Genomic DNA, 23,501 nt, shown 5'->3' with positions numbered 1-23,501 from the left:
CTGGGCCGAATGAAGCCCTTATCAAGAAACTCCTGTAACTTCTCCTTCAACTCCTTCAACTCAGGAGGAGCCATACGACACGGAGGAATAAAGATGGGCTGAGTGCTCGGCAATAAATCACTGCCAAAATCAATATCTTTGTCGGGCGACATGCCCGAAAGATCAGCTGGAAACACATCCGGGAAGTCCCTCACTACTGGGACTGACTCAACTGTAGGGGCATCAATGCTAACATCTCTCACATAAGCTAGATACACGTCACACCCCTTCTCAACCATTCGTTGAGCTATAAGAAATGAAATAACTCTGCTGGGAGTATACTCTAAGGTACCTCTCCACTCTAATCGCGGAAATCCTGGCATAGCCAGTGTCACGGTCTTAGCGTGACAATCAAGAATAGCATAATGGAGGCGACAACCAGTCCATGCCCAAGATAACATCAAAGTCTACCATACTGAGCAATAATAAATCTGCTCTTGTCTCAAAACCACTAAGAGCAATCAAACACGACTGATACACGTGGTCCACAACAAGAGAATCTCCCACAGGAGTAGACACATAAACAAGGGAACTCAAGGAATCCCGAGATACGCCCAAATACGGGGTAAAATAAGAGGACACATAGGAATATGAAGAGCCTGGATCAAATAAGACCGACGCGTCTCTACGATAGATCGGAACAATACCTGTAATGACAAAGTCAGAAGAAACTGCCTCTGTACGAGCTGGAAGAGCATAATATTTGGCCTGGCCTACCCTTCTAGGGCGACCTCGACCTCCCCGACCTCCATCTCGAGTTGGCTGAGCAGATGGGGTGGTAGCTGGTGCTGGAATCATAGCCTGAGGACCCGGTAGAGCACGTGGTGGCTGAGAAGTCTGTGGAGGTGCACCCATCCTAAGTTTGGGGCAATCCCTCACCATATGGCGAGTGTCGCCACACTCAAAACAAGCTTTCGGAGAGCGTGGTTGTTGTGACTAGATCAGGCCAGGTCTGTTGGACTGACCGCTAAAAGCACCTCGTGCAGGAGGTGCACTAGATACTGGCAGTGCATAATAAGGCTCTTGGGGCCAGAATACCACTGGCGACTGGAAGTGCTGAATGGACGGGGCGACTCCCATAGCCCCTACCATGGCGAACTGCAGCTGGGGCACAAGTACCACTATAAGTGCCACACTCTCGGGACCTCTTGGCCTCCCTCTCCTCTCTATCCCGAGCAAGCATGCCATCCAATCTCCTAGCAATAATCACAACCTGCTGGTAAGAAATATCCATCTCAAACCCTTGGGCCATACTAATCCTGATACTGGGGTGGAGTCCCTCAATAAACCGACGAACCCTCTCTCGAATTGTGGCAACCAAGGCCGGTGCATGTCGGGCCAAATCACTGAAACGAACTGCATACTCTAACATAGTCATAGCATACTGGCACAGCTGCTTAAACTCTGCGCGTCATGCGTTCCTGAGGCTCTGAGGGACATACTCTCTCAAAAACATGTCCGAGAACTGAGTCCATGTAAGTGAAGCTGCCTCAGCCGGACTACTCAACTCATAAGCACGCCACCACTGATAGGTTGCTCCTCTAAGCTGGAATGCAGTAAAAGAAGACCCACTCGACTCCGCTACACTCATAGTACGGAGAATACGGTGACACTCCTCCAGAAAACTCTGGGCATCCTCTGACGCCAATCCACTGAAAGTAGGAGGGTGGTACTTCTTGTACCTCTTAAGTCTGAGATGCTCCGCCTCAAAAACTGTTGCCCTAACCTCGGGTTGAGCTGGAGTTACCGGTTGCATCGGTAAAATCTCTGGAACCTGGTCGACCTGAACCCGCTACTATGGAGTACCGCTGGAAGTCTGTGCTCCTCCCCCGAACTGAGATGTGGCAGGAGCAAGTGGAATCAATCCATCCTGAGCTAAGGTGCTGAACATGCTCAGAAATTGGGCTAGAGTCTCTTGGAGGGCTGGTGCAGCAACATGTACTTCAGGTGTCTGCCCTCTAACTGGAGCTACTGGGGGCTCTTCTCAACTCATGCGGGTGCTCTGGCTGCACCGCGTGGACGTCATCCACCTCTACCCCGGCCTCGGCCTCTGCCCCGGCCCCAGCCCCGGCCTCTACCCCGGACCCGGCCTCTTGAGACTCTAGCAGGGGGCCGGGGCCGTGGGTGTCTGGTCATCAGATCCGCATGTACGTGTCCTCACTATATGTGAGAGAATAGAACACAGAAGTTTAGAATTTTTATGTCAACAAATTTTGCACGACAAGGAATCAAAGAAGTATATTTTTTCCTAACAGTTCCATAGCCTCCCGAAGATAAGTACAGATATCTTCGTAACCATCCGTGAGCCTCTAATAAACCGGCTTGTGACTCACGACACCTATGACCCTAGAGGTCTGATACCAACTTGTCACGACCCAAACTCTCTCCATATAACGTCGTGACGACACCTAGTCTCTATGACTAGGTAAGTATAACATATTGCGGAAAATAAGAAAACGAAAGTAAAACTTGGCAACTAACAGCAGTGGATAACTGAATAACTAGTAACAATGCCGCTCGGCATGTACAATAACCAATACTCTATAAATAAAAAGTCTTCCCAAAACCCGGAACATCGTAAGTTACATGCAACATAAAGAAAATAGCATCTCTATACACCAGAGTCTAATAAAAGTAATACAGGAAGTGTTTGACATATAGGAGAATAGAGGGGGACTCATAGGTCTGCGGACGCGACAGATGTAGCTTGAAGTCTTCGTACGGCAGCAAGTACTCTCATCTAATAGCGGGGCTGATAAGTAGTACCTGGATCTACACACAAAAATATGTGCAGAAGAGTAGCATGAGTACACCACAACGGTACCTAGTAAGTGCCAAGCCTAACCACGGTCGAGTAGTGACGAGGTCAGGTCAGGCCCACTGTATATAATAAATAAAGCAGGGGAATATAACAGTATATTAAGAGACTGGAATTTAACAAAAGGAAAAAACAGCAAAAATAGCAGTACAACGCATGGGTAAACAGTAGGGGATCTCCCGAGATAACGTCTCGTAGTCCCGAAGTAAGAAGCAAAGAGATCTCCCAAGGTACCGCCTCGTAGTCTCAAAAGTAAATGTGCAGGGAGAACTCCCAAGGTACCGCCTTATAGTCTAAAAAGTAAATGTGCAGGGAGAACTCCCAAGGTACCGCCTTATAGTCTAAAAAGTAAATATGCAGGGAGAACTCCCGAGGTACCGCCTCCTAGTCTCAAATGTAAATGTACAGGGAAAACTCCCGAGGAACCGCCTCGTAGTCTCAAAAGTAAATATGCATGGAGAACTCCCGAGGTACCGCCTCGTAGTCTCAAAAGTAAACACACAACTCAAACTGATAAATACGATAGTTAACAGTAAGATTTCTATAGTTATACTGATAAAGAACAAGGAAAAGTAGGAAATCAACTAGACATGCTTCACAGAGTTCAAATAAGCAGTTAAAGCACGTAGACTATTAGACTAAACAGGATAACTACACATATTGGAATAGCTCAATTAAGAATGAAAACAGACTAATACTCATTTAAACGGTATAACTCAAATTAAAGGAAAAACAAGTTACTACTCAGTAAAATAAATCGGGGTTTTACAACAAATAGCTCGTGTACGTACACGGTGCTCACATATAACAACAGTACCAAGTCCTAAGGGGCATTTCCCCGACACAAGGTTAGGCAAGCCACTTACCTCGAACCAAGCTCAATCAATTAGTAAGAATACCCTTTCCTCAATTATCCGACTCTGAATGGCCCAAATCTAGCCAAAAATAATTTCATACCATAAATACAACTATAATAAACTAATTTAATAAATGAAATCAAGACTTTAACAAGAATTTCGAAAATCGCTCTAAAACGCCTCCCCGGGACCACGTCTCAGAATCGGGTAAAAGCTACAAAATATGAACATTCATTCACTCACGAGTTCACTCGTACCAAAATTATCCAAATCCGATATCAAAATCTCAAATCAAAACCCAAAATTTTAGTAGAAGAACTTCTTCCCATTTTTCCCAAATTTTCCACCCAAATCCGAAATTAAAAGATAAAATTAGTGATAGATTAGTAGGATATAACCAAAATCAAGTGAAGAATCGTTACCCAATTGATGTCTCTAAAAATCCCTCAAAATCTCGCCCAAATCCGAGCTCTCAAACTCAAGTTTTGATAAAAATGGCCAAACCCTCGTTTTTGAAATCTTATATTCTGCCTAGGCAAATCCTTCTTCGCGAACGCGGAAGGACCCTCGCGTTCGCGAAGCACAAACTTACTTTGGTCCAGAATCCCTTCATCGCGAACGCGATACCCTTGTCATGAACGCGAAGACCACTCAGCTCAACCTTACGCGAACACGGGACCAACATCGCGAACGCGTAGGCGAAAAGAACTGGGATCCCAGCCGCTCAAATTTCTCTACGCGAACACGATATCCTTCTCGCGTTCTCGATGCACTGCCTAACAACCCCTTCGAAAACGCGACCCCCGCTTCGCGAACGTGAAGAACAATCTTCCTCCTGCCTCCAACTCCTCTTCGCGAATGCGGAACACCCCTCGCGAACGCGAAGAAGGAAACCAGCAACTGGGAAAACCAGAAAATCTGCTATCTTTCACAAGTCCAAAATGATCCGTTAAGCATCCGAAACTCACCCGAGGCCCCCGGGACCTCAACCAAATATACCAACCAATCCTAAAATATCATACGAACTTAGTCGAGCCCTCAAATCACATCAAACAATGCTAAAAATACGAATAACCATCTGATTCAAACTTAATGAACTTTGAAACTTCAAACTTCTAAAACCGATGTCGAAACCTATCAAACCACGTCCGATTGACCTCAATTTTTTCACACAAGTCATATTCAGTCTTACGGACCTACTCCAACTTCGGAAATCGGAATCCAACCCTGATATCAAAAAGTCCACTACCGGTCAAAATCTCAAAAAATTCGAGTTTCGCCAATTCAAGCCTAAATTAGCCACAGACCTCCAAAACACAATTCAGACACGCCTCTAAGTCCAAAATTACTCAACGGAGCTAGCGGATCCGACGTGACTCCATTCCGGAGTCGTCTTCACGCAGTTCCGACTACGGTAAAAATTCTAAGGCTTAAGCTTTCGTTTAGGGACTAAGTATCCCAAAACATTCCGAAACCAAAAATAAAACCTCTCGGCAAGTCACATAAGCATAAAAAGAGACGGGAAAAGCAGTTAATAGGGGATCAGGAATATTACTCTCAAAACGACCGGCCGGGTCGTTATAGTTTTCGGTTGTGGTCCTCATAGTCATAGATATTAAAAGATGTTAAAAGCCAAGGGACAATGTTTTATTTTCTCTGTTTCCCCTATGTTCCTCTTTCTGTGGTACCCTTCTTAATTAACACTCAACCTTCATTGTTGAAAAAGTACCGTCATTTTGTGATGTTTTCTCTTCTACATGTTAGAGTTTCAATTCAGCAAGCAAAGGAAGGAAGAAGAGAAAATTGCTAATGGTATCGAGTTCTATTCATGTCTACTTTACCATGCTGTTTTTACGGATCAGATCTCGCTGTTCACACAGGTACCAAAAGCATTAATAAACTGGTTTCTAGGGAGCGAGTGGTGAGGAAAGAGGAGGACTGCAAATAAGAGTTAGGAGATTGATTTGCTAATTGTGGTTGTGGGAGTTGGGGAAGAATAAGTTGTCCCAAGAATATATAGTCCTTTTTGTGCTTCTACTTTGTTTTTTGAGTTTTTCAAACAAGCATTTACATCTTTTGGTGTTTGAAGTCTGCTTTGAAACTTTGGTTGCTTCATCAGAGAAAAAATTCAACTTTTATCTCCATCACATATATTATAGAGTTCAATTAGAAGATAAAAACAAGCTTGCATTACTTTAGGAGATATATTTAGTTTCCGAACTCTCAATTTTGTAATTAATACTGAAGTAAGGGTACATAAAGTACCTTTAATTTGTATATGCTGCTACGATTTCAATCAATGACTGTCGTTATCATATGCTATTCACAACCTTTTACCAAAATAATTGTGGGAGTTGGAATTCTTGACTTTGCTATCAATATTTCCCTTGAAAGCTTATGATTTCTACAAAGTCCTTGTGATCAAGTAAGAGGTTGAGAAATGAGAATTGTTTTTCGTATCTGCAGATCCAGGACTCTTTTACTGCAAGAAGTTTACTTACATAACGTGATTTATCCTCATACCTTACTAATTATGATAAGATACTGGAACAATTTTAATTGTCGGGCCCGTTGGGCCCGTGCTTTTAACCACATCTAAGTATACTAGAGCCATAAATGCATAAAAGGGCATCTCATTGGTAAGTAGTTAATATAGTGGTCATCCTTATTAATTAGTAATTTATTGTGTAGAAAACATAATTGTATACACGAGTTTGACAATTACTATGCCAAATGTGGACAAAATATTTATAAATCCCAAGGGTGAGAAGATAAGAGTTGATTTTATAAAATAAGAAAAACCTTCTTAGGATGCATCATCGTACCTTAATTAATTATTATATGTTTAAATTGAGTTTGTAACAGGACAACTGTTTACCACCAAATCGAGTGGTCAAGTTTAATGAAGTTTAGCAGCATGTATTTGGTATCATTTAGGGTAATGATGACACCACAAACTTATTATAATACTAGTTTTAGTGTACGTGCGTTACACGTGTTTTTTAGATTTATCGATAAAAATGTATAAAATATAGAATACAAAAGAATTGTGTATAATTGTAACGACCCGACTTGTCGTTTTAAGAAATTACGCCCCGTCTAGTGACTTAAGGTCTCGAGAAGCTTCACAATATGTATTATGACCCGCGTGTGTGGTCGAGTTTGGTTTTTGGAAGATTCAGAATTTAATTTAAAGAAAAATTCTCATTTTGAAGCTTAAATGGAAAGAGTTGACCGAGGAGTTGACTTTTGAGCAAACGACCCCGGAATGGAATTTCGATGATGGCAATAGCTTCGTATGATGATTTCGGACTTAGGCGTATTTTCAGATTCGGATTTGGAAGTCTGTAGGATAATTCGACGCATTTTGGCGAAAGTTAAAAAATAGAAGATTTTTGAAAAATCTCACCGAAGGGTGAGTTTTTGATAACGAGGTCAGATTTCGATTCCGAAAATTTGAATAGCTCCATTTCGTCATTTATGACTTGTGTGCAAAATTTGAAGTCATTCCGGATTGATTTGATACGTTTCGGAGCAAAATATAGAAGTTGGAAGATTTGAAAACTCAAAATTCGATTCGACGCACGATTTGTAATTTCGGTGTTGTGTGATGTAATTTGAAACCCCGAGTAGGTCCGTATTATATTACGAGACTTATTAGTAAATTCGGACGAGGTCCCGGGTAGCTTGAATGAGTTTCGGACGAGGTTTAGATCGCATTTGGACTTGTTGAAAATGCTGGGATTTCTGCTGTTTCTGGGCAGACCTGTTGGAATCGCACCTGCGGAAATTTGGGCACAGGTGCGACCATCGCAGAAGCGAGATGAAGCTCGCAGAAGCGAAATTGGCTGGGCTGGACTGAGGCCGCAGGTGCGAAGAATTTCCCTAACCTGCGTGAGCGCAGAAGCGGAAGCTCTTCCGCAGGTGCGAGGGCAGTGCCAGTGAACGTCGCAGAAGCGAGAATTGGCTCGCAAGTGCGATAAAATGGTCTGCAGGTGCGGAAACTGGGCAAAATATTAAGGACTAAAAATGGTCATTTTGCCATTTTCGTTTTGTGATTTTTAGAGCTCGGATTTGGGCGATTCTGGAGGGATTCTTCACAAGCTTGGTTGGGATAAGTGTTCTATATCCTAAAGTGATTATATTTCATGAATCTATGATTATATTCATCATTTAGTTCGGATTTAAATGGAAGAAATCAAGAATTTTACAAAATCTTCCAAAAACGAAAATTTAAGATTTGGAAATCGAGTTGTTATTGGAATTCAATAAAATTGGTATGGTTGAACTCGTATCGGAATGGGTGTTCGAATTTTATGAAAATTAAGTCGGGTTCCGAGAGGCGAGTAACGCGTTGACTTTTGTTGACTTTTTGAAATAAATTTTTAAATCGACGTATTACAATCTGGAATTGTTTTCGATGAATTTTAATGAAATTATACAATTAAGTTGGATAGATTTGAGCGGTCCGGAGGTCAATTCAAGCAAGAAGGCGATTTTTGAAATATCGGCATAACTTCAAAAAGGTAAGTGTCTTGCTTAACCTCGAGTGGGGGAATTACCCCTTAGGCATTGAGTCTTATATGTCATTTCTAAAATGTGAAAAGCCGTGTACGCGAGGTGACGAGTACGTACTCGGGCTTATACGTGCAAAATTCATTGAATTAAAGTCTTAGGCATTATTGTGTAGTAAATTAAAAAATTATAAAAAATTATTAAATCATCTGTTTGCCATGTCTAAATACTTATTGTTGAATTTGTTTTTATATGACAATTTGCTTTATGTTGAGTAATTTCTATCTATGTTGATTGTTTTGGGGTATTGTACACATTGTGTGGAGCCTTCGGCTATTTGTTGTGAAGTTAATTAACTTGGTTGTATCTTTGGAATTTTGGTTGTAGTCATTGGGCAAATTGTGATATGAATTGATTTTATTATGTTGCCGTGATAATTTCCGTGTAAATTATTGTGTTGTGTTAATTATTATTTTAAAGATATAAGGGTGACATTTCACCGTTGATATTATGTGGGTATAAGGGTGGCATTTCACTGTGGTTGTGTTTGTTGGAATATTGTCTGAGCGGAGCGATAAGGGTGGCAATAGGAGCGATAAGGGTGGCTATTAATATTTTCTGGGCGGAGCGATAAGGGTGGCTATAGAAGTGATAAGGGTGGCAATAGGAGTGATAAGGGTGGCTATTGTCAGGGACGATATATGATGATGTGGGGTTGTAGTGTTGATAATTTTCATGTGATGTTATGATTTGCTTGTGTTTATTTTTATATCTTGTGCAATTTGTCTTGTTGTTGGTAAATTGATAACAATCTGGTTTATGTTAAAATTGGGAGCCTGTGGCCATTGCCAGGCGGATTATAAAATAAAATGTGGGCACGAGGTGCCGTGAGTAAATAATGAGGATATTTAGCACGTGAATTATCCGTGCAGTTGTGATATAAAATGTGGGCACGAGGTGCTGTGATGAAATGATAATGATAATTGGCACGTGAATTGTCCGTGCAGTTGTGATATGAAATGAGGGCACGAGGTACCGAAAAAATATGATGATTTAATTATGGGCACGAGGTGCCTTGAAAATATGAAAATTGGCTGAGACCCATATTTTTATGATTATGAAATGAGGTGTCACATGGTGACTTTTTAATTGAAAGAATTATATTAAAAATATTTATTTGGAACGATTATTATTCAAAAAGAATTGTATTTGAAAGATATTTATTTGAGAAAATTATATTTGAAAAGATTTATTGAAAGAATTATATTTGAAAAATAATTATTTGAGAAAACTACATTTGAAAGAGAGTTATTTGGAAGAATTATATGTGACGGATATTTAATTGAAAAACTTGAATTAATTAGGCGTACATGTATTTATTAATTATTGAGGGATATTTATGGTATTCTTGTTGTCTTGCTGCGCATACCACTGGTTGTTTTATCCCGCCCTTATTGCTATCTGTTTTCTAGTATTTTGTATATTATATTTCACAGGTTATTAGACTAGTGAGTGTCTTGACTATACCTCGCCTCTACTCCATTGATGTTAGTCTTGATACTTATTGGGTACCGACCGTGGTGTACTCATACTACACTTATGTATATTTTTGTGCAGAGCCAGGTATTGGAGATATCAGACTTGAGCAGAGTTAAAGCGGGACCGTAAGGATTCAAGGTATAGCTGCTTTGTTATCGCATTCTCTTGGAGTCTTTTCATTTCATTGTACTGTTAAATTTTAATCAAACAGTATTATATATTCGTTCCTCGTGATCATTCCATGTATTCAGTTAGAGTTCGTGACTCAGTACTGCCAGTCTTAGGAGGTTGTATATTCATATTTATTCAGGTGTTAGTTTTGGTTACTTATTTAATTAAAAAAATGGCTTCAAAATGTAATAGAAATCGGCTTACCTAGTCTTAGAGATTAGGTGCCATCATGACGCCTGTGGTGGGATTTTGGGTCGTGACAAGATGGTATCAGAGCTCTAGGTTCATAGGTTCTATGAGTCACGAACGAGTCTAGTAGAGTCTTGCGGATCGGTACGGAGACGTCTGTACTTATTTTCGAGAGGCTACAGAACTGTTGGAAAATTTCCATTTCTTTCGTTCCTGTCGTGCAGAATTTGTTGAATTTGGAATTTGAACCTTTGTATCTCCATTCTCTCACAGATAGTGAGGACACGTGCTACTGGGTTAGCTGAGCAGGCATCCGCACATAATGCTAGGGCTGCAAGAGGCCGGGGCCGAGGAAGAGGCCGAGGTAGAGGTCGAGGAAGGGCACGTGTTGCGACTAGAGTACCTGCTAGAGCGGCAGTTGAGGAGCCACCAGCAACTCCAGTTGGGGGACAGGTACCAGAAGCACCTGTTGTTATCCCAGGACTTCAGGAGACTTTAGCACAGTTCGTGAGTATGTTTGGTACATTGACTCAGGCGGGATTGATATCTGTTACACCAAATATTTCGCAGATTGGGGGAATAGCTCAGACTCCTATCACAACTCCAGAGTAGCAGGTTCACGTTGGTCAGGTTCCGGGTGTAGTACCGGTACAACCTGTTATTCCGGTTCGGCCTGAGGTCAGGCCAGAGGCATCAGAAGAAGAACAAAAGAGACTTGAAAGGTTTAAAAAGTATAGTCCACCTACTTTCAGTGGCACAGCTACAGAGAATGCCCAAGAATTTCTAAAAAATTATCACTGTATTCTCCGCACCATAGGTATTGTGGAGGTGAGCGGAGTTGCCTTTACTACATTTCAACTGTCAGGCGCAGCGTATCGGTGGTGGCAAATCTATGAAGAAAGTAGACCAGCCAATGCCACACCACCAACTTGGGCTTAATTTTCAGAAATGTTCTTGAAAGAGTTTGTTCCCCAGACTCTCAGAGATGTGTGGCGCGCAGAGTTTGAACGGTTGCGTCAGGGCACTATGACTGTGTTAGAATATACTATCAGGTTCAATGAGTTAGCCCGTCATGCACTTATCATGGTTCCTACACTCCGAGAGCGGGTCCGCAGATTCATTAAGGGGCTCGAATATGATATTAAAATATGCATGGCTCGAGAATTGCAAACTGATACTCCATTTCAATAAGTAGTGGAGATTGCAAGGAAGATTGAGAGTGTTTTGGGCGAGGAAAGGGAATCTAAGGAGGCCAAAAGGTCTCGAAGATCTGGAGGATTCAATGGATTTTACTCTTCAACTAGAATCCATTATAGCGGAGGCTCGAGCAGTCGGTCAGCTCAGTCCGCACATCAGATTACTCGGGGTGCTCCAGTTTATAGTGTACCACCGACACGAGATTCTTACAGTGGTTATTCCAGGTATCCAGCACAGACTCAGTACGAGCAGTCATGACCTCAGAGGGGTTGTTATGAGTGTGGTGATACTAGGCATATCATGAGAGATTGTCCTAGACTTGGGAGGGGTGGATTTTATCAGAACACTCCATCTACAAGCTTTATTCCAGTCGATACTCCACGTGCACAGTCAGCTAGAGGTGGAGGACAGGCGAGTAGTGGGCATCTAAGAGGTGGAGGCCCGACCCGTTGATTTAATCACTATGATTTGGCTGAGGCCAATACACCAGATGGTGTTGTTACAGGTACAATCCTGATTTTTATTATAAGAGGATATTTTCCTTAATTTGATTCGGTTCTGAATATTTAGGTGAGTCCTCCTATTATGCTCCACTTATGGGTGAGCTTCGTAAATTTGTGAACCACTTATATGTTTATCCCTGTTGGGAGATTTGAAGGTATGAGCCCGTGTCTGTCATTTATTTTTGGTACACCATTGAGGGCTATAAGCCCAAAAGTAATTTGTATTATTCATTACAATGGGTTTAATGTGTTTCGGAATAATTGATTCCAATTTTTATCAATTATATGCCCTACCGGTAGGAGGGTTCAGTATATGTTGTGAAAATTATTTATGAAATATAATGAAAAGAAAAAAAGAAAGGAAATTGAAAATTTCAGTTGGCACAATGTGCAACATACTTGTGATTCGGAGTTGAGGACGAGATCCTCGCATTTTTACATGATATGAAATATTTAAACCGGACTGCAAGCCGCGATGGAAGTTATTTAAGGATGAGGTCCTTGTGGTGAAATATGTATGAGTTTAAAATTTTTCCTTTGTGAAATTTAATTGTACAATAGTATTAATAGGGAGTCATGCCTGTTAGGCTCATTTGATAATTCTTGTATATTTTTCTATGCCTATTCAGCCATTTTGGTGCTATAAACATTGAGTTTTAACTTATGAGATGAGTGCCCAGGTGGCATTAAATGTGACTCATTAATCCGAGTAAGCAATCATGAGGTCTTCATGCCTCACATTCTGTTGTAAGTGTTGTGAAAAAAAAATTGAAATGAGGTCGTGGTTAATATGAGATTAATTGATGATTCTGAAATTAATTATGAACAGCTTTTAAGACCAGAAATGTGGTGATGAGCATACATATGATGTGCTTCATGTCCTGATATCATTATGATAATGCGGTGCTTGTAATGATGAGATTGGTGTTATTGATATATACCTTGTGGTATTGTGTTGGGTTATGGATGTGTTGTTAGGAGTTGTTTTGGTATTACTCTGGCAGGTGGATAGGCCCAATTACAGGGGAGACTCTGCCGAAATTTCTGGAAAAAAAATTTGGGAGTTAGTAAAATTTGGAGGATGGAGATTTGCAAAGGAAGAGATAAGTTATGTTATGTGTTTGAGGGCGAATGATCCTAAGCGGGAGAGAATGTAACATCCCAGGAAAAAAAATTTGAAGTACTTCAACACTATCAAGAAAATTGATGTGTGCGTAGGCACGAGTTGCTATAGCCAGTTGAAAGTAATAAAGGAAAAATATACAACTTCTTAATAAAATCTTATCTTTAAAGATTGATACTATAAATATACATGATGAAGACTCCCAAGTCTTTTCCGCAGAATGAATTAGTTTTCGTTTAAAATCAGTAAATTTAAATGTGAAATTCATCTTATCTTCCCTCAGAGAGAGAACCCAATCCACAAAAAGTATGAAGCACCAGCTTTTAACATGCGTAGAAGAAGAAAATATTACAGACTACAAAAGCTAATATAAACATTATTTTGTAACTCACCTTAGTTTCTAGGGCAAAATTCAGGGCGGACAACTACATTCTTCTCATCGACCCAATACAATCATTTCAAATTTTCTTCTATAATATTACCTTCAAAATAGCATCACAATTCAAGAAGAAAGAAGAATTAACGAATATAATAATGAGTTAAAACTAATGAATTACTAAAATCAAAGTATGAAGAGTTTTTATAGAATAAAAGAGGTAAATTATTCTAACATCTAGAAATAAATACAAAATTAGTTCATGAATTTAATTGCTGAAGAATGAAATCGAAAGATTACCAAAGATACGAAAATTTTCTACCCCGATCATCAGCGAGAAACCTGAAAGAAACACAGACAATTATCTCGACTCAAATGCAAAATTAATTCACGAATTAAATTGTTGAAAAAATAATCATAATTAAATTATTGAAAATAATATTGAAAGATTACCCCATATAGAAAGATCTTCCGCCAACCATTAGCAAGAAACTTGAAGCTGGTGAAAGCAGCACTGACCGTAATTCAAATTTCTACTGAAATAAACTTGTAGTATTGTCATTGAAAGACCTAAAAACTTCTAAAACCTGGATCCAACAACCAAAAATTAAGTGGGAAAAAGAAGAAGAAAGCACAAGTCTCATGCAATACCAAATTCAAAATATAAAAGAGAAATCAAAAACCAAAATTAGCAATGATATCTTACTAATGATATGGACAAACTAAAAAGATCTGGAAAGAGAATCCAAGATAAGAGATTTCCAAGTTAGGCAATGAACAAACCATGAACAACGATTTCACCACAAATCAAAAGACCAAAAAATAAACTCTTAAAACAATGATAGTACAATAATATAAATAATGTTCAAGTGAAAACAAATACCAATATTAATTGTTGAATCCTAAACCATACTTTTTCCTTTAGAGCCTACGGCGATTTATTTAGGTCAAGGGATCCTAAGCCAAAAAAACAAAGAAAAGACACAATATAATTAACATTAATTGGTAGAAGAATCCTAAATATAAAGTGAATCCTAAAACCTAAGTATAGAAAAACCGTGTCCAACAAAAATGGGGTTATAAATGACAGTTTTGATACTTCTTAAAAAACACAATTACAATTTTATCCAATGTAGAATATAATTACGAAGGGTAAAAAAAGCCGAACGATATTTCGACAGGGGCTTTGTGCTTTTAATATAATATAGATACGTGCTTTAGTAGGTTTAATAACTTATAGTTATCGGAAAAAAAAATGATTTAGCGCACACAATTCTATTTATGTGAGTTCTTTTCAAAATTTAGTTGCTTTTCAAAGTTAATAAAGAAAAAGCAATATTGCAGTATGAACCACCTTCATAAAAATGTTCTGATTACAATAAATTCAGAAGTGTATAATGTAGTCATCGTAACGTATACCATCCATCATCCATGTATGTGTTTTATCAGCACCGGAATAGAGTGCTAAAATGAGTAAACTAATTAGGAATTAAGGCATAATTATAGAGATTTATCAAAACAAATTTAATAAAAACATTTTTAAACAGGTCTCGTAGCAGGTCGTTATCAGATGTCTAATTTGCTCTCCTTTAATTATTTTCTACTTTCGGTTCTTCGTTAAAAGGACATTTTATTAATTAATCCTAGGGACTAGGACGTGTCCAAAACTTATTTGTCAGCCCTTGTTTATATTCATGTTTTTGGTTGGACATGTAGAGAAATAATTTAGTTAAAGCAGAATATCTTATATATGAAGCTTATCGTAAAACCACTCCTAGATGTCCTCAATATTTCATGTTGAATAGATTTACATGTGGCAATCTCAAGAATGAACTTCGTTTACTGTTGTCACTTCTTAATTAGGATTAAGGATGAGTACTGTCACTGTCCAAAATTCAACTAGTTATGATGCACCTAACCCAACCCGCTAGGTAAGATAATTAAGTAAAAGAAAATACCTAAATCCTATACATTTCCCAAGGACTGGTAGTACAAATCATGAGCTTCTAAGAATAGAGTTTACAAAGCTGAAATGAAGTAAATACATCATCTATTTGAAAAGTACATAAACATAGTTTTATAGATCTAAGGCTACCATGAACCAGAGGCAGCTACAACCGGAACGCAGGTACATCTTCAATTCCGACTCCCGTCGATCGCAACAACGTCAACAGTCAATATCTGCATGCTAGGTGCAGAAGTGTAGTATGAGTACAACCGACCTCATGTACTCAATAAGTAACAAACCTAACCTTAGGTTGAAAGTAGTGACGAGCTAGAACAAAGGTCAGGTCCAATACCAATATCCCACAACAATTCATAACAGCATAGTGCAAGTAATAAAAGGAGTATCTTAGAAATAAAATGCTCAGCTCGTTCACAGTTCCAGAAAATAGGCATGCTTTTCAAGTATCTCAGTGAAAACCCAAATCTTTTACCGAAATTGCCAAAAATATGAGTTAGTTTGAAAATTGTGATTTTTCCCAAAAATCCTTTCAACAATAAATAAGATGGTTCATTTTCCTTTCAGATAGTAAGTGTAAGATGTCTCTCTATGCCCATATGTCAAAATGTATGAGAGTCATAAATGACGTGATACTATACCACATGAGAAAAAATACATCTCTATGCATGTATGTCAAGTGTGCATGCCAAATGCAATGCAAATCAGTGATAAAGACCATATGCATACTCTCAGAGTATCAATTCACTCAGTCCTCCCAGTCACTCGGTTCTCCCAATCACTCAGTCCTCACACTCACTCAATCCTCCCAATCACTCGGCACTCGTACTCAATAGGTACCTGCATTCACTGTGGGTGTGTACAAACTTCTGAGGGGCTCCTTCAGCCCAAGCGCTATATCAAGCCAATCATGGCATAAAATCAATGAAACATGTTGCGGCGTGCAGCCCGATCCCATAAATATCCTTACAATCATGCCATCGGCCTCACTCAGTCATCAACCTCTCCAGTCTCTCGGGCTCTCAATGTCGTGAAATATCAGCCAAAAATAATGATGTGATGTATCAATATGTAGCAACGGAGACTGAGATATGATATGAAATGAATGAACATGACTGAGTATGAAACTGCAATGTAAGAAAATAACTCAACAATAGTAACGACCTCAATGGGTCCCAACAGAGTAAGCACGTAGCCTAGACGTGGTTTCTAACATGAATCACAGCTCAATAGCTCTAGTACGTAGATTTCATGGTTACAGATATGATCAGGTAGATACATAGTACCACATAAATAATGGAATTATAACTTACACGGTGCACGCTCACACACCCGTCACCTAGTATGTGTGTCACTTCAACACCAATCATATAACACGTAATTCGAGATTTCATACCCTCAGCACAGAGTTTAGAAGTGTTACTTACCTCGAATAAGCAAATCTCAATACCGAGAAAGCCAGGAGATGCTCCAAAAATGCCATCTCGCGCGTTTCGACCTCCGAACGGCTCGAAACTAACCAAAAATAACTCAAGTACATCAAACAATGCTAAAGGAACCAATCCCGATTGAAAAAGATCAAATCTTGAATCAATAGCCCAAAATCGGTCAAAAGTTCAACTCGGGCCCGCACTTCGAAACCCGACAAAATTTATAAAATCCAACAACTCATTCTATTACGAGTCCAACCATACTAGTTTCACTCAAATCCGACTCCAAATCGATGTTCAAAACTCAAAAATTCACATTATGAAACTTTAGGCCAAAACCCCCAATTTCCTCTTTGAAAATCATCAACCAAATGCTAGAATCGAAGATAGATTCATGAAATATAACCAAAACCGAATTGAGAACACTTACCCCAATTCATATGGTGAAATTTGCTTTAAGAATCGCCTCAATGCGAGCTCCATAGCTCCAAAATTGCAAAAATGTGTGAAACTTTCGAAATAGAGTACTATATACACTGCCAAGACGTCCTCTTTCGCGAACGCGGCAAAATCATCGTAAGCTCATGTAACACAAACCATATAATACCTCAAATCGTCTGCAAATCTCGCATTCATCCTCGTGATAGTCAGGTCAACTGTTACAACCGATCCAAACTCAAATCACACAAATATACCCCATTGGTAGAAAAGAAAACCTCCACATAATATTATAAAAATCACACATCTGTAGATTACCTCGCAGGTTATAACCCACCTGCTTAGCCTCAAACTGACATCTCTTTATACCCTTTCATAGCCACTACTACTAAGCAATCACTTAATCTCCCTGAGTCTGATCTAGACAATAAGACATGAGAACCTATTTCGTTCCAGCATTAAGCAACAGAAAGGATCCTTCAATGCACTCATAACTCGAGACTATATACCAAATCAAGACAGAGATCATGCACCCAATAGTCCTTTCTACATCTCAAGCAAACCCTTTTCGTCACATTCGAACAATCTAAACACTTTCCACTGTCTCATCATACTCGTTATATAGCCATCCAACCACTCATCGAGCCATAAATTCCACTCATAGGAACACTACCGGACATATAAGTCCAAAAGCACGTGCTAACACAATCAAAATCTCCGTGCTCAAGCTACAGTCAAAACCTGGCCTCAATTCCTCCAGACTGGCCCATCATCAGCACACAGAAATCACATCTCGCACCCCATTGATGGAAATCGCAAGTCGTCAATGCACCACTAATACCGAGCGCTCACATGCGCATGCGAATGTGTGGAATGAATTCAAAGAGTTATGATTCAAGCTGAATCAATGTTGCACGATAAGGAAAGAAAGATAGGAAGTATATCCTAAATGTCATATAGCCTCTCGAAGATAGGTATGGACGTCATCATACCGATCTGCAAAACTCTACTAGACACTTGCTCATGACTTGTAGAACCTATGAACCTAGAGCTCTGATACCAACTTGTCACGAACAAAAATTCAACTAGTCATGATGACACCTAACCCAACCCGCTAGGTAAGCCAATTAACAACTATCTAATTCCAATGAAATTTAATAAGACAATTAAGTAAAAGAAAATATCTAAATCTTATACATTTTCCAAGGACTTGTAGTACAAATCATGAGCTTCTAAGAATAGAGTTTACAAAGCTTAAATGAAGTAAATACATCATCTGTTTGAAAAGTACATAAAAAGAGTTTTATAGATTTAAGGTTACCATGAATAAGAGGCAACTACAATCGGAACGCAAATACATTTTCAATTTCGGCTCTCGTCGATCACAACAATGTCAGCAGTCAATATCTGCACACAAAATGCAGAAGTGTAGTATGAGTACAACCGACCCCACGTATTCAATAAGTAATAAACCTAATTTTAGGTTGAAAGTAGTGACGAGCTAGAACAAAGGTCGGGTTCAATACCAATATCACACAACAATTCATAACAGCATAGTACAAGTAATAAAAGGAGTATATCAGAAATAAAATGCTCAACTCGTTTACAGTTCCATAAATAAGCATGTTTTTCAAGTATCTCAGTGAAAACCCAAATCTTTTACCGAAATTGTAAAAATATGAGTAAGTTTGAAAACTGTGATTTTTCCCAAAAATTCTTTCAACAATAAATAAGATGGTTCATTTTCCTTTCAGATAGCAAGTGTAAGATGTCTCTCTATGCCCATATGTCAAAATGTTTGAGAGTCATAAATAACGTGATACTATACCACATGAGAAAAAATATATCTATATATATATATATGTCAAGTGTGCATGCCAAATGCGATGCAAATCAGTAATAAAGACCATATGTATACTCTCAGAGTATCAATTCACTCAGTCCTCCCAGTCACTCAGTCCTCCCAATCACTCAGTCCTCACAGTCATTCAGTCCTCCCAATCACTCGGCACTCGCACTAAGTAGGTACTTGCACTCACTAGGGGTGTGTACAGAATTCGGAGGGGTTCCTTCAGCCCAAGTGCTATATCAAGCCAATCATGGCATAAAATCAATGAAACATGCTGCGGCGTGCACCCGATCCCATAAATATCATCACAATCAGGCCCTCAACCTCACTTAGTCATCAACCTCTCCGGTCTCTCGAGCTCTCAATGTCATGAAATATCAACCCAAAATAATGATGTGATGTATCAATATGTAGCAACAGAGACTGAGGTATGATATGAAATGAATGAACATGACGGAGTATGAAATTGCAATGTAAGCAAATAACTCAACAACAGTAACAACCTCAATGCGTCCCAACAGAGTAAGCACGTAGCCTAGACGTGGTTTCTAACATGAATCACAGCTCAATAGCTCTAGTACGTAGATTTCATGGTTACAGATATGATCAGGTAGATACATAGTACCACAGAAATAACGGAATTACAACTTACACAGTGCATGCCCACACGCCTGTCACCTAGTATGTGCGTACCTCAACATCAATTATATAACACGCCAAAATGAAGGAGAATAGCCCGAAATCAATCTGAAGCACGCCCGAGCCCCTCGTGACCCCGTCCAAACATACCAACAAGTCCCATAACATAACACAGACTTACTCGAGGCCTCAAAACACACATAACAACATCGAAACGATGAATCACACCTCAATTCGAAATCAATGAACTTGAAACTTCAAACTTCCACAACCGATGCCGAAACCTATTAAATCACGTCCGATTGACCTCAAATTTTGCACACAAGTCCCAAATGACATAACGAAACTATTCCAACTCCCGGAACTACAATCTGATCCCGATATCCATAAAGTCAATTCTCAGTCAAACTTTTGATCTTTTCAAACCTTCAAATTTCCAATTTTCGCCAATTTGTGCCGAAACCTTCTAGAAACATCCAAATGCAAATCCGGGCATACGTCCGGGTCCAAAATCACCATACGGAACTACCAGAACCATCAAAACTCCGTTCCGAGTTCAAATTCACAAAAAATTAAACTTGATCAACTCTCCCAATTTAAAGCTTCAACAATGAAATCCATTCTTCCAATTTGATTTCGAATAACCTGAAAATCAAAACCGACTATTCACACAAGTCATAATACATCTTACAGAGCTACTCATGCCCATAAATTACCGAGTAAAGTGCAAATGTTCAAAACGACCGGTTGAGTCGTTACAAGTACAAGTATACAACCAAGAAAGAATAAGAACATTGTTGGTTTTCATGAATACATGGAAAGAGAGAACATAATTCTAACTCGACTTCTAATGAATAATGGGTAGTTCTTGTATGAGAAATAAATAAATAAATAAATAAACAAACAAATACATAATTTAAATATCTTCACGTGTTAGTTGCGACAAAATTAAGCAACGCATCGTACAAACTGAGGAATCCATAATTCCAAAGTAATGTTATCGTTGGAGTTAGAATTTGAAATTTATGAAATTTGAACTTGGCATAAAATTTATAACTCATTTTAGTTATTGCGTTCATAATTAAATATTTATATATATAATAATGTTTCGATTACAAATATATTATTTAAGCAAAAACTATCGAGTTTGTCTGAACTCGATTTAATATTATAATCGGGGGATATATACTTTGCGGCAAGCTGTATCACGTGAAACCGCTTTGCCGAAATTTTTATTAAATATGTATATATAGATAGTATACAAAATTTTAAAAAAAATGAATATAAATATCAAAAATAACACCGTTTGTTATTATGGTGATTTATTCATTCGTTTATTTTTTCAAATATTGATATCGCTTATCAGAAATTCTGCGTAGGCCGCTGTTAGGCCGCTGATTATAACTCCATCTGTGCATAACATCAACAGACTTGCTTTGATTTACGGTTAATTATCTGTCATTTTTTTAATTTATCACACTGTTGAGGACAAGACTAACTCCATCTGTGCATAACATCAACAGACTTGCTTTGATTTACGGTTAATTATCTGTCATTTTTTTAATTTATCACACTGTTGAGGACAAGAGTAGTCTGGGGAGGGACGAGTTTTGATTGGATTTTTGCCTTAAACTGAAAGAACAATCAATTTAATGGTCTATACGGTAACTGGCTCGTTCTCTTCTATTTTCCCTTTCCTCCGTTATGTGAGACCACTTATCCAATATGGAAAAATATCAGCTATGTCTATTTATAAGTAGTTTATTATAAAAATTGACTAATTCATAAAATATTATTAATATTGCCAAATATTATCAATTTTAGCCAATTAGCTATTTGTAGCCAAAAACAAAGGTTAAAGTTTTGGTTTCTTTTGAGCGTGTGTTATTAGAATAAATTGGGTACATCTTAAGGATCTTGAATCTCAGTTTTGGGATGATTTGGTGGAGTTTTGAGGTGGTTTGAATTGAAAATTCAAAGCAGAAGATTAACATGAAAAAAATAATATGCGTATTACACTGTGTATCATTTGTGTAACACATATGCATCATATTTGTATCAAATATATATCACATGTATATCCATGTATACCTGTGTGTGAGATACATACGTGATATATGTTTGATACATGTGTCGCATAAGAATTTTTTGAATTCGATTTTAACTATAAATTTTGATACCAAATCAGTCCAAATCACCTCCAATCTTCCTTAAACTTTGTATATTGACTCATCTATATGTTTTCGGTGAATTTCAACTATACCCATTGAAAACGGTCTTTTTTTTGCTTAGACTTTTGAAATCTAAGAAAAATATACTCTCTTCCCTTCACCATTCCCTTCACGTAAACCAAAAAAATATCTTCCATCCATAACTTCCTTTGTAAAATATTTCTCTATGTATGCTTTAGTATTTTCTATTTCAAACCTGTAAAATAAATAAAGATTTATGCTTTAGTGTGCAAGTTTTTTATTTTCAAGTCCAGTAAACTCTTTCAGGTTTACCGAAAGGGAAATCTCTCTCCTGTAAATATGTTAGTTACTGTTTTTATAAATTATGTTTCTGCTTATTATCCCGAATTATTTATAGCTTTATATTATGTCTTATGTATTTAATTTCTTAGTTGCTAGTTTATAAATAAAAAAAAATACTCTAAGTATATGGTTATCTTTCCAACTTCTTAATAACTCTGATGGATTAATCTATAAATGCCTAGGAGAGACCGGTTAAGATAAGCCCAAAATATTGCCAGAAAGACATTAAAATGGGCAAATATATTTAACTGCAGCCAGGGTGAGGTTAAAGAAAGAGGTGTTAAGAAAAGATCTATATCTTTAAAAGGTTGGAGAGAAGAGATAAACAGAGTAAAAAAATTTTAAAAAAAAGAGTATATAAAAATGTGGTAGTGACAGTTCATAATTTTGATAAAATATTAACGATACAAGTCTACAGATCAAGAGAGAGAGAGAGTACCGAGTAGAAGTCTACAAATCAAGAGAAAGAGAGTACCGAGTAGAATTTTATAATATATATATATATATATATATATATATATATTAAAAGCACGAATGCCCTTAGCGAAATATCGTTCGTCTTTTTTACCATCTAAATATAAAGTTCACATTAGACAAAACAATCATTTAATTATTTTTCTAATAATTAAAAATATTTATTTAATAAATTTCCTAATATTTAGAAATAATCATTTAATTATTCTCCTACTATTTAGGACTTTAATTTTTCTATTCCTTTTAGAACTGCAAGTTGTGCCTTTTCAAATCCATGTAGATTTAGTAGTATTAAATTTATGAACTTTCAATTACCACTAGAAAAATTTCCAAAACTTTGTACTCCTTATATGTTTAAGATGATCATTTAATAAAATTGTGGTCTCTTTCAAACTCCATTTAATTTTACATTTAGGATGTTTTTTTTCACTTTCTAGCTCCACTTAAATTTAGCAGTATTAAATTTCAAACACTATTTATCCAAGGAAAGTGACCACTTTGTAACTCCTTTTAGTTTTAGGAGGCTTTCTAAATAAAATTTTGACTCAATTAAATTTCAAGCACTTTCGCTTTATACTAGCAAAGTTTCGATCACTTTTTACTCATTTTAGGTTTAGATTAATTTTTTATAAGTTATTAGGTAAAAAATAAGCACTTGAACTCCTTCTTGTTTTAGGAGTTTTTATTTTTTTTAAAAATTCTTTATTTATTTTAACTATATATAATTTTACCTTACATAAATTTTTTCATGTTTCAATTATATATGTAATGCTTCTATAAAAGAAGCTTTACTATTCTACTGTTTTTATCATCAAAATTTATACAGTTTTACTTTAGAAAGTGTCAA

The 23,501-nt window shown here is 37.8% G+C and overlaps 1 long non-coding RNA gene across 2 annotated transcripts; it reads right to left on the bottom strand.

The window, feature by feature from the left end:
• Positions 1–2,508: 2,508 nt before the first annotated feature.
• LOC117278258 (uncharacterized) lies at positions 2,509–14,343 on the bottom strand. Of its 2 annotated transcripts, none has more exons than XR_004508597.2 (5): positions 14,211–14,343; positions 13,781–13,914; positions 13,628–13,669; positions 13,344–13,433; positions 2,509–2,811 (listed from the first exon to the last, which is right to left on the bottom strand). It is a non-coding gene; the product is annotated as an uncharacterized lncRNA (long non-coding RNA). The 2 variants fall into 2 exon arrangements; XR_011414426.1 differs by lacking the exon at positions 14,211–14,343 and adding an exon at positions 14,034–14,180.
• Positions 14,344–23,501: the final 9,158 nt, after the last annotated feature.

The sequence above is a fragment of the Nicotiana tomentosiformis genome, chromosome 1 (assembly GCF_000390325.3).
Source record: "Nicotiana tomentosiformis chromosome 1, ASM39032v3, whole genome shotgun sequence".
Lineage (NCBI taxonomy): Eukaryota > Viridiplantae > Streptophyta > Magnoliopsida > Solanales > Solanaceae > Nicotiana > Nicotiana tomentosiformis.
This window is presented reverse-complemented; position numbering and strand designations above follow the sequence as displayed.